Below are 13,161 nucleotides of genomic sequence, written 5' to 3'. Positions count from 1 at the left end.
TTCCCCTAAAGCTGCTCTCCTGGACGCCACAGATGACTTCCTTGTGGGTGGATCCCATGGTCCCTTGGCAGCTTTCATCCAGTCAACCTCTTCTGAAGCCTTTGGAGAAATTGTCTTCTTCCTGGTTTCTGGGTCTTTGGCTCTTCGGGCTAATTCTTCTCAATGTCATTGTCAAGGTCCTCATTCTCCAAAGCTCCTTTCAAATGTGTCTGTTCCCAGAGTTCCCACCCTCTCTTGTGCATTTGTTTGTCATCCTGGGCAGTTTTAGTATATCACCTGCCGTCTCAGCATGAGTTCCCATCTGTGGTCTGCTGATTCCTAAATATGTGTCTCCAGCTGAACTTCTGCCCTGAGCATCCAGTCCACATCCAACAGCCTCCTGGACATCTCTGTTCAGATGTCCCATGAGAACCTCAAGATACACCTACAGGATACTGATGACCATGTGGCCTCACTGTTCCTGGCTCCCCTTCCTCTTGAACCCCTACTCCGATGCTTGGCTCCACTAGCCAACCCACTACACTCCTCTCCCCACGTTCACTAATCCTGTCTCTTATTGGCTCACACTTTGCCCTGTGCTTCCCAGTCTGTCCCTGCTCTGGTTCAGGGCCTCCTTCACATGAGTTGCTGCAGTGACCCCCCGAACTAGGTCTTGGGATCTCCAGTAGTGCACGCTCTCCAATCTTACTCTGTACACCAGGGCCATATGAGTTTTCCTACCATGAATTTTTCATTGAATTACTTATTGCTTAGTATCTTTCAATGATTTTCCATTTACAAAATGTACACTCTTCAATTAGCCATGTAAGATCATACATGATCTGGTTCCTGTCTAGATAGACTAGACTACTCTGTCATCTCTATCAACACCACTTAATCACCTCTCTCCCTCTCTCTCTCTCTCTCTTTCTCTCTCTCCTCTCTCTCCTTCTCTGTGACACACACACACACATACTCTCTCTCTCTCTCTCAGTGTTTCTGCCAGTCTTCAATACTTGCATTGACTATTTTGCCCTCATGACCTTGCACATGCCTGTTCCTCTACCTGGACCATTAAACGCCCAACTCCCTTATCTGAATAATCCTCGCCCATCTTTCTAAGCACAGCTCAGAGGTCACCTCCAATGGGGTAATTTTCCCTTCTCCTTTCTCACACCCTTAAGCCTGGGAAAGAGACTTAGGCTCCATGACCCTGGAATTGCCCACCTTTGCCTCTGTCATGGCACTTACCACTCTGAATTATAAGGATTTGATTAGGATCTGCCTCTCCCCCGAGGCTGTGAGCTGCGTGAACACAGGGACCAGGTCTGTAATACAAACACTATTTACACTTCACCCAGATCTCCTCGATCCCTTTTACTCAGTCCCCTGCCCCCATCTCCTGGCTTCAAGTGTCCAGACGTGTAACTCTTTGGGGGAAGAATTCCTTTTGGCTGCCAGAACTACTTTGTCCACAAGTGAAGGGACCAGGAAGTGCCTGGGAGTTTATGTCCTGTGGGCGAAGAGACCTTAGCCAGCCCCTGACTGGTGCAGGAGCATGGAATCCAAGCCCCTTTGCCAAAGAGCAGGGGAACCACTCTACAGGGCTGGACCTTATTGTTGAGTCTCCGTGAGAGGCAAGTCTAAGCCATGAACTTCGCCTGGAAAAGGGTAGCACTTGTGATCAGGATTAACATACATCATTCTGCCTTTTCTGCCCCATTGCCATGGCTCAGGCAACATCTTAGAGCTCATGGAGTGACACATGTACCAACGTGGGGTCCCACGTAACAAAATACTGTCTAGAGCCAAGGGACCCACTTATGGCAAAGGAAGTGTGACATTGGGCACCTGTTGGTGGGATCTACTACTCTTGCTACATCCAGAAGTTACCGGAGAGCATGACAATTGCATCTTAAAGATGCAGCTAAAATGCTGGATTGGAGGTGACCCCCTGTGAGGCTGGGGTCCTGTGCTTCAGGACACAGCATGTATCTCAAACCAACAGCCATTATACGGTGCTAAGTCCCCAACGGTAAAATACGTGGATCCGGAAACCAAAGTGTGGAAGCAGGAGTGACCTCACTGACCCTCCACCCCCACTGACTCACAAGGAAACGTGTGATTTCATTCTTACAACTTTAGGTTGTATGGATCTAGAGACTCCAGGGGACCAGAGAGGAGATATTTCCACCAGGAGACACAGTAAAAGTCACATTAAACATCAAGCGCTGCTGCCCAGCCATTCTAGATTCTTTCTGACAGAAGATCAGCAGCTTGAAGGCATCACCATGCTGGCAGGAGTCACTGATCTTCATCATCCCGAGTTTCAACATAACAGGTGCAGAAGGGAGCATGTTAGGCGCCCAGATGATTCCCTGGGGCATCTCCTGGTGCCCCGTGCCCATTCCTAACAGTGCATGAGCCTTAAACGGGATAGTAAACCAGGGCTCAATCTGTTCAGTGAAGGGAATCTAGAAAGGGGGTGCCGGAGGAAAGAGATGCTGAACATCGGACACGGCCTGGGGACCAGCTGGTGCAGAATGAGCTACAGTTTGTCCCTCTCACTCTCCTTTTAGAGGGTTTTCCACAGAAATTGAAATCAACCACAATCTTGAAAAAGCCAGGAGAGGTTGGAGTGACCTCAATGTGAGTAGATAAAAGCAGGGAGAGGGCTGGACCATAGTGGGCCCTGGTGATGGTCCACCCAGCCCTGCAAATTTGACTCTTTCACATGCCCATCCTCCAGCCTCTGTGTGCCTTTCTTCTAAGGGCAGCACCTATAACTTTCTTCAATGGGCTGCTCTTGAGCTACTGGGATTGCATTTCCTACAAGCACAGAGAGCCCAAATGCCTGGGAGTTAGCATCTCCCTGAAGGGAGCTGAGCCAATGGCTGACAAGGGCAGGAGCTCTGTCACCTTCATATGAAGTAAGATCTGAGCTGCCATTTATGCTCCAAGACTCCACGTGGGATTGGTCTCGAGCTGGGATTTTGCCAGACGTCACATCCTTGCTTCTTCCCTCCTGCAACATTTCCTCTCCCACTCCCTTTCTGCTTTCTTCTGAGAGCATTTTAATAAGTCATCTGCATATAAATTCACATCTCATCTAATAGAAGGTCTTATTCTTCATTCTACCCCTATCCATATTCTAACACCTGGTATGTATTAGATGTTCAATACATACTTGACAGTAAGAGTAGATATTGCAAATGTTAATTCCTTCTTTCTTATTCTCCTTATTAAGGAATATTATTATTCTCCTTATAAATTGTATTAAGATGTCTCTGGAGAGATGCTTATTGAAAGCGATCTGAATTTCTCAATGGATGGTGCAAGTAAATCTTGGCCAAAAGTAAATGAGAAACTGTAAGATTAAATCCTCTTGAAATGCAAAATGCTCTTCTGCACTCTCAAGGGGACATGTGTCAGCCGACATGAGTCGGCTTTGCCGCTGCTTGTTAGCCAAAGGGGAGGCAAATGGGAACCCGCATGAGAGCCCACCGACATTGCACCCAGCACACAGTTAGTGTCGCCTTGTTCCAGGTTGAGCCCTCCCTCTCAAGCCCTCTCCCAGATGAGGAACTGGCAGGATGCTGCCGGAACAGCACCCGGTGAAGGATATTTTCATCTGGATTGACAGGCTTGGGAAAGAGGTAAATCGGTCCACGCTTTGAAGCCAAGAAGAGGAGAGTCATTCAGTTTCTTCATCAGGGTTGGGCTCAGCTAGGAAGCATCCGTATTTAGCACTATCTTTGATGGCAAAAATCCTTTCCAGGTTTCTAACCTAATGAGGATTAACATGTGGACCAGCAGCAAGGGCTTTCAAAGATAGAAGACAAGATATTTATAGGTCGTACAAGACACATGGAACCGTTGACACCATTTCCCGAAATTTGAGCCTGGCTTCCTTTTAAGGCTCCTTTGTGACACCCCACTTTGTGGCTGATTCATCCTCCCAGCTCCCTGCTAAGAAGAGCCCACTGTTTTTAACACCCGGTGCCAGGGATTGTTGACTTGTACTGAGCACAGTATTTCAAAAGAGGGTCAGGAAAAGATGGCATTTCATACAAAGCTAGTCTTTGGACCAAAAATAATAACTATTGGAGACTGTGCTTCATTAAAACCTGCCTCATCATACAGATGGAGACCACTCTGCCACCATGAACAGACACCACACCCAGGTCTTTTCATCCAGCAGGTAATCTTGGGATGTAATGGAACAGCTCCGAAAGGACTGACTTACTTTTTGCAATCATTCCAAAAATTTTTTGCAGTGACTTACCCAGGTGCACTCATCCTTCAGGAAAATAAAACAAAGCAGTTAAGAGTGTGAAACCTGGAGGCCAGATTACTGGGTTCATATCTAGGCTGCTCCATGGATAAGCTTGTGACCTTGCACAAGTTACTTCCCATGTCTGGACTTCCTTACCTGTAAGGAAGGGAAATAATAGTAACTCCTTCCAGGGAGGTTGTGAGTGTGCAATGAGTTAATGCCTCTGAAAGGTTTAGAACAATGCCTGCTACTTGATAGGTTCTCAATCAATTGTAGCAGCTGTGATTAGCTTTTCCTTTTAACCCACTTATTTAAGACCATGTGGGCTGAACAACACGTGTCAATGGAGAATGTTCCAACAAACATCCCACTCAATCATCCCAAGCATTGTTTCAACAGTTGGGCTGAAAAGGGTCATTCTGTTATATTTGTGTATGGGTCTAAGGCAACACTCCCAGGGAACTTTTGATTGGATGCATGTCCATGGTACTGGAATCAATTCCTAACCCAACAGCATGTATGTGAGTGTGTTTAATCATGTTTAAATGTTTAGACATACAGTTCCTTTTCAATTTCATATCATGTTTTCTGCTTCATTGAACCAGTTTGGTTTATAAACTTAATTATATTAACATATATTAAAGAAGAAGGTGGAAGGAAGGGTGGGGGAGAGGAAGGGGAGAGAGCAGAGGTACTAATTAAAACCACTTCTTAAATAATTTCTACCAAAAATGTGTAACTGTTTAACCAACAAAGACCTACTCTCTAGCACAGAGAACTATACTCAATATATTATAATAACCTATAAGGGAAAAGAATCTGAAAAAGAATATATATATACATACATATATATATGCGTGTGTGTGTATATATATATATATATCTGAATCACTTTGCTGTACACCTGAAACTAACACAACTTTGTAAATCAACTATACTTCAATAAATTTTTTTTAATTTTCAAAGTCAAAAAAGTAGAAAAAAATGTATAGAAGTCAGCATTTATAGCTTAAACTTTGAAACAGTTCCATCATCAGTCTAAAAGAAGAATGTTTAAACATTTTAAATAGTCACTAATATCATGAAGCTACATTGTCTCATTTATTTCTTATTTATTAGATTGAACAAAAGTAATAAAAGCAAGTTCTTGTTTCACAAATGTTATATCTTTTTTTTAATAGCCAAATTATATTAACACCTGAGTAAATAAAGGAGACAGTCCGTTTGGACCTGGAGGTGTAGGGAGCTGTAACATAAAGGATGCCCTCTTGGAAGACCTCCTTTCTATGGTCTCTACCGAGTCCTGCTGATCCAAGTTTTCCCATCCTTCAACAGTTAGACAGGATTTACCCAGCTTCTAAATTCCACAGAGAGTTTCACTAATATAATCTTTAACAGAACTTTATGAAATTGACAAGAGACTTCACTGGAATTGAACCCATTCCCTTGGATGAAAACATGCAGCCAATTGCTCATGTCCAGCAAGTTTGAAAATTTACATATTGTTAGCAGACAGACCCTTAAGGGAACCCCAATGATCCATACCCCGCCCCCAATATTCACGCCTTTATGTAACCCCTTTCCTTGGAGGGTGGACAGCACCTGTGACTTTCTTCACAAATGGAATGTGACAAAGGTGGTGGTTTGTCACTCCCATGATGATGTTACATAAGACTTCAGCTGGCTAGCAGCCTCACTCACTCGCTGCTGGTCTCGGAGAAGTGACGCGCCGTGTTGTGAACTGTGCCTGGAGAAGGCCACGTGGCAGGGACCTGTGGGAGCCCCAACGAGCTGTGAGCCTCTCCAGGCAACAGTTAACCCTCCGCCTTACAACTAGGAGAAGTGAGTCCTGCCGGCAACCTGTGCAAACTTGGAAGTGGATTGTTATCCCATGGAGTATTCAGATGAGAGCTCAGCCCCAGTCAATACCTTCACTGCAGCCTGGTGAGAACCCAAAGCAGAAACCCCAGCTACAACAAACCCAAAACCCTGACTCACTGAAACTGTGAGGTCATAAACACATATTATTCTCAGCAGCTAAGTGTGGGGTCACTTGTTATGCGATGATAGGTTACTCATATACATATTAAGAAGCCTCAGATGTGTAAAGATGTGGCCATTCTCTCTTCCGTAACTGAACTCAGCCTCCATTTCAACTGATGACCAAAAATAAAAACTCAATTCAAGGAAATGGATCGCTTCCAGTTTAGAACTCAATTCAAGGAAATGGATCGCTTCCAGTTTAGAACTCAATTCAAGGAAATGGATCGCTTCCAGTTTAGAACTCAGTTCAAGGAAATGGATCGCTTCCAGTTTAGAACTCAGCCTATTGGCGGTGAGGAGTTATCCAAATGGAGGATCCCCTCCTGTCCCTTCTCTTCTCCCTGTCTTGGTGACAATCGAAGTTCTTGGAAAGGGTGTGGTGTTCTAAGAAGCATACACTTGGTTCAGGACAAGCTGCCTGGGGTGAGGGCTGGCCTCCAGCTCTTGCTGCTGTCTCCATCTGCATGAAACGGCCCTCGTGGTCTTTGAGTGGTCTATGCTGACAGTCACGGCTAAGGTCTGTGGTTCCTGCCACTGTGGCTATGTCCCACTGTTCCGACCTTCTGGGTCCTCTGGTCCACCTGTGTGGGACCTGGAGCCTGCCTTGGGACCTGTCTGGCTAAACACCTCCATCACCTTTAGGTTATTGGCTACTCCAGGGCCATGTATTCTGATCCCATCTTAAGAGACACGCAATGTTCTCAGACCATGCTTATGGGGTTCCTCAAACTTCTGCATGATTCTTGCCTCCTTAGAGTTTTAGCTCCGAAAGGAAACAGAATGTGGGGCAGAGAATCCAGACACCTACCAACAGGTCTGTTCTAACCTCATTGCCTCCTAAGCACCTTGCTTGTTGAGTCCTTCTTTCCCTTTATAAGCAGTTGAAAAGCTGCCCTGGCATTATATTCTGTGTCTTCTCCAGAACTCTGGCTTATTTTATATACTTTGTACTCAGCCCACTAAGTTTTCTCACCAAAACTCACAAATCCTTCTGTCCCTCACCAGAGCCCAGCTCTTGTAAATCAAAAACGCCTTGGTTCTTAGACTTATCTTTATAGTGGCTTTTGAAAGCCAGTTTTGGAACTCAAAGCCAAGAATATGGCCTTTGTTCTGGACATTATCATTCCTTCCCTTGAGATCTGGGAGACTGAAAGCTGCCTGAGAAGATAGGAGGAAACCAAGGGAGAATATAAAGACGATCATTTGCCCCAATGGCCAATAATGCACTCTGAGGATGTAGTGAGCAGATTATGTTCCCTCCAAAAATATGTTGAAGTCCAGTCCTGGTACCTATGAATGTGACCTTATTTCACGATAGACTTTTTGCAGCTGCAGTCAAATTAAGATGAAGTCATATTCGATTAGGGTGGGCCCTGCTCCAATTTGACTGGCATCCTTGCAAGAGAAAAGACAACATACACACAGGACAAACAGCCATGTGGTGTGGGAGACAGAGATTGGGGTGACGCGTCTACAAGCCAAGGAACACCAAGGATTACCAGCATCATCAGAAACAAGGCAAAGACAAAGAGCAGATTCTCTCCTAGAGCCTTCAGAGGGAGCATGGCCCTGCTAACAACTTATTTTCAAACTTCTGACCTGCAGAACTATGAGAGAATAAGGTTCTGTTGTTTAAAGCCACCCAGTTAGTATAACTTGTCCTGGCAGCCCTAGGACACTAATGCAGACAGCTAGACAGGGACTGGTTACTGCCATGAAATGACAGCCCACTCCACCTCTCTTCCAAAATCCATGAGTGTATCAGTTATTATCCTTCAGATGCAAGTGGGTGAACACCAAACCAGTCCTAATTTAAGCAAGAGATTTCGTTGGCTCAAGCGAAATTCGGGGGATGGATTTGATCAGCCTCAGGGGCAGCTGGATCCAGGTGCTCAGTGTTACTGTCACCCTGCAGCTTCCTGTCTTGTCCTTCATCCTTCCAAACTCAACCTTTCCACTTGGGCTATTGATCCCACTCTTTTGTGTCTTCTTTGCTGTTGTTTCCCAACAACCATCCTTCCTCTTACTCTGTTCAGCCAATCAATCAACCATGTAACCAATTTTTATCCCGAAAACTCATTTAGACGAAGCAGTGTTCCACAATGGTTAGGAGCACAGATTATTGGCCATTCTGCCTCATTAGCTCTGTGTTCTTGACCAAGTTATTAACCTCTCTGTGCCTCACTTGTAAATGGAGATAATAAAAATACCTCACAATGTTGCTTTGAAAATAAAGTTGAAAAACACTTAGTAAACACAATTCAGTGAGTTAATATACATTAAAGGTGGTGAGCAGGGCCTGACACATAATAAATGCCATATTTGTACCCCTGTTTGTAGAAGTAGTGGCGTATTATGCAAAGCCTTTTTAAATTAATAGTAAAACATTTCAAAGCAAGCCTGTGGCGTAGAGTTGCCATCCCCAGAAGTTATACAAAATGAAGAAAGGGAGGCTCACAGAGGTTTAGTATCTTGTCCAAGACCACCAAGTTAGCAAGGAGTGTGGCCAAGATTCCAAAATAATTTTTCCACTTCCAAGTGTGGAGATTTGTCACCACACATCCCATCTCTTTCTTTACTTTGGCTGTTTCTCCTCGGTCAATGAAAATACTCAAGTCTTCCTTGTCCTAAAAAATATTTTCCCCACCACCCTGCTGGGGACTTACTGTCCCCTGCAGGCCCTAAAGCTTCCATCATCTGTCTTCTCTTGTATTTACTAGGATCTCACAGAAGTAAGAGGCTGACACTCAATACTCCATAGTTCCAATACTTCCTTACATCATAACCCTATACAACCTTGTATTCTTTCTGGCATCCTCCCAAAAATGATCTTTTGAAGGTCAGCAAACAGTCCTTGACGGTCAAATGGGATGGCCTTCCTAAGGCCCAGCCTTCCTGACTGCTCTGTAGAGGGGGGTCTGTTATCCATCTACTCTCCCTTTGAATCCACTCCCCATCTTGGCTCTCCCAGTGTCTTGGTCTGCGCAGGCTGCCATAGCAAAATATCACTCATTGGGAGGCTTGAACCATAGTCCTCACAGTTCTGGGGGCTGGGGAGTCCCAGATCAAGGGGCCCATAGATGCAGTTCTTGGTGAGGCCTCTCTTCCTGGCTTGTGGATGGCAGCCTTCTTGCTGTGTCATCACATGGGCTTTCCTGGTGAGTGCACACAGCCTGGAGTCTGGTTTCTCTCCTTCTCCCCCTTCCCCTTTCCCTTTTCCTCCTCTCCTCCTCCTTTTTCTTCTCCTTCTTCCCCTCCTCCAGTGTTGCTAACCCATCATGGGGGCTCCTCCCCCATGACCTCATCTAAACTGTATCACCTCCCAAAGTCCATCATATTGGGAGTAAGGGCTTCAACATATGAATTTGGGGAGACAGGGACCTTCAGGCCATAACACTAGGCTCTGATCCCCTCTCATCCACCATCTGGGATTTTGAAAGGTTTTGTGATATGTGTACCCTCTGTCCCCCACCAGCTCCACGGCCATCTCCAGTTGGAACCAGAGGTTGCCATTTCTCCAAAGTCATCAGGTCAGTTGGAAAGAAATAAGAAAGAGGTCAGGCTCTTAATATCCAAGGGTTTTCTTTTTCCTTTTTAAAGCTATAGCCCAAGGAAAAGATAATAAAGTTTTTTAAAATACTGCTTCTCTTAAGAGGGAAAAAGACTCTTTTTAGACCAGAAGAGAAAGAGGAAAAGAAAAAGAATTAACTGCGCGCAAGGTCTCTGAGAACAAGCCAAGAATCCAGCACAACACAAGCCCCAAGAAGAGGAAGCAAGGAAATCTCTGATACGTTTGAGGACCCAAGAGTCGAGGAGACCCAGGCAGCAGGGCACCAGGATGGGTGGGAACAGGCATCTGCATGGGATGCTGAGACCAAAGGCACAAGGTAGGCTCACAGAGAGCCCAACCCCTGATGGAACACAGAGGGATCAGACGTAGTGCAGGCAGTGAGGGAAGAGGGGTCGCCATCCCGAGGGAGAGTCACGGGCCCCACTGGCACACGCACCCTGCAGGGGAAGATGCCCGATACCCGCCCCCTGTCAAATCACCACCATGCTAGTCTCTAGAGGGCATGTGCTCCCTTCTGAAGAGGAAGGGAAAAGGAAAGGAAGCTGAGTATTCATCGTGTTTATGTATGTTGAATTAGAAGGACAACATTTCTGCTCCTTGCAGAAAGGGGCCTCCAGGGAGGAAATAAGTTCCAAGGCCCATGTGTTGACCCATGAAGTTCCGGAAGCTGGTTAAACAGTCCCTGCAGGGCATGGCCTTTGTGTCTGGGGCTGACTCCTAAGGTCCACAAGGAGGCAGCGGGGAAGGAAGGGTGTGTACCAGACTGGGGAGAGCCAGGATGGTGGGTCCGCAAGTCGGGGCAGGAGACCACGGGACTGTTAGAACATGGATGTCTCACCTCGTCGTGGAGGTAAGCATCCCTACCTCAGGGTTATGGGGATGGCCCAGCTCCCAGCACCCGACATTGGTCCAGTGGGACGACAGCAGCCTATTTGTCACATCCACTCACGGCCCCCGGGGGAGGGGGGCACACACGCCATGCAGGGCCACATGGGGTTACACTCGGGGACAAAGTGAACATCCAGGGCTGCGGGAAGGGGCTTTGGAGTGTCAGGGGGGCAGTTCCCACAGGAGAATATGGTCAGCCTCTTTGAATAAATCTGCAGGCTGGCAGAGAACTGAAGCCTGCCACCAGCCCTAAGCAGGCCCTGGGACTGTCCCCATGATGGGACAGTGGTTTCGCCAGGGGACTCTGTCGGCAGGAACAGCATGGGGAGGGGAACTTGTAATTGGCCCGTCAGAGGCCCGCCTGTGTTTCCCAGGTGTGAGGGCACACATCATTTAGGCCTTACACCAATCTCTTGCACCTCTGGGCCTCCTACTTCAATGACCGGCACGGGGATATCTTGCAGGAGAAGCTGGCATTCTTTGTAATGGAGCTAAGCCTGCCCCACCCAGGAGTCAGCGAGGCAGAGTCTGAATTTGGGGGAGCCACCCAGCTGAGCCCCTCAGACCAGTCACCATAGATGAGAACAATGAACACAGCAGCGACGGAGCCTGGACCCTGTGCATTGACCTCCCAAGGGCTGAAGGATGTGGCTGCTGCTTTCCCATCACCTGCAAAATCTGCAAATGCCCTGTGGCCCATCCCACCCAGACCCTATGCGGGGCAGGCTGCAAAATCTGCAAATGCCCTGTGGCCCATCCCACCCAGACCCTATGCGGGGCAGGGCCGGGGAGGGGGGAATTCTGGAAATGTAGTTTCCGCCTGGCTAAGTCCACTGGTGAAACCATTGCAGGAGCCCCACTTCCTTTCATGTCCAGAGCAAGTTTCATTCCCTCCAGGGGAAATGCTTTCCTGATCATCTCAGCTGAAAATGCTCCCTTTCTCCACTGAACTCCCCAAACACCCTACCCTTCTCCAGCAGTGCTGTTCATTTTGTGCTGGATAACTATTGTCATTACTTTTCAGCTCCCCTAATAATGAGAGTTAAGCCACTGTTGCCAGGTGTTGCCCTATGTCACCTCTAATCCTCCCAGTGGCCCTGAAAGCAAGCATGGGCATCCCCATTTTTCAGGTGAAGAAGCATGACTCAGGGAAGGTGAGAAACTCGCCTTAGGTGGGGTAAGAGAAGGTGGCCGCTATGCTGAGAATCAAATCCAGGCGGCTCTGATTCCGCCCCCAGGCTCCTAACCCAACTCTCAGCCACCTGAGGGGCAGGACTGTGCTTTATCTGTGTGACTCCCGTGGCAACTAGCTCTGTAGCTTGCACAGGATAAGAATGCCCTTTGGGTCCATGCAAATCCTTTTCCTGTGTGTGAAGCAAAGCACCCATTTTTATAGGGACCAGAATTGCAATTGGCAAATCCTCACAACACGGTGCGGTCATTATCGGTGGACCCTCCCTACTTATGTGGCCTCAAACCATCCTGATGAGGCTTCCCTTGTGTTGGGTCTGGGCCCCCAGCAAGCCTCAGGTTCCTGGCACCCTGTTCTGTGCACACATCCCCTCATCGGAGGCACTCACCGGTCCCCGAGGAAGGTGTTAGTACCCCCATTTTATGTGGAAGGAAACTGAGGCTTGCAGACAGTGGCTTGCCCAAGGGCAGAGATGCTAAGCCCAGAAGGTGAGACTTCAGGCAGCCGGAACTCCCTATCTCCCACCCGGTTCCTGATTCCCATCCCAGGTGGGAGGGGGCTTCACTCCACACCACCCACCAAGTTCCAACTTGCTTCTTGTCAGCCTTCTCTCCTCCGGGCACCTTGGCTTCCACCTTCCACGGCCGCCAACGCTGTCTTCTCTAGTCTCAGCCTCCTCTCATTTCTGTCCCTTCTTGCTCACCAGCCATCCCTGCAGGAGGCCATCGTCTGCATGAATAAGAGGTGACCATTCTCCCAACGGGGTGACGCTCCCAACCAACCCCTTGGACAGCAATCTCCCTCCATTCTTTCCTTCACGTTCCCAAAAAACCCATCCTCCTGAAACTGTAATATGATCGAATAACTCCTCCGCTTACATCCTTGGTGTCTTCCCAGTGCCCCTGGACGTGGCCTTCGAGGCCCTCTGCTTGGGCTCAGCTCCCCAGCCCACCGTGTGTCAGTGACTCCGGAGCTTTCCACACTCCTCCATGCCCCAGGGCTTTTGCTCATCCCTTCATCGAGAACACTTTGCTACGTTCTTCTCTTACCCAGCCTTCAGGATTCCCTTCAGGTGTCACCCGCTGAGCCTACAGCTGGGAAGATGCTCCCAGATACCCTGGGAAACCCCCTCAAGGCCACGATCACCCTGACCTCTCGTGATCTGTCCATTTGTCTGCTCCTCCCACCAGGCTGTGAGCTTCTAGGACCAAG

Source organism: Phocoena phocoena, chromosome 4, assembly GCF_963924675.1.
Source record: "Phocoena phocoena chromosome 4, mPhoPho1.1, whole genome shotgun sequence".
In the NCBI taxonomy this organism is placed as follows: Eukaryota; Metazoa; Chordata; class Mammalia; order Artiodactyla; family Phocoenidae; genus Phocoena; species Phocoena phocoena.
The sequence above is the reverse complement of the archived record's forward strand: the minus strand, read 5'-3'. Positions refer to the sequence as shown.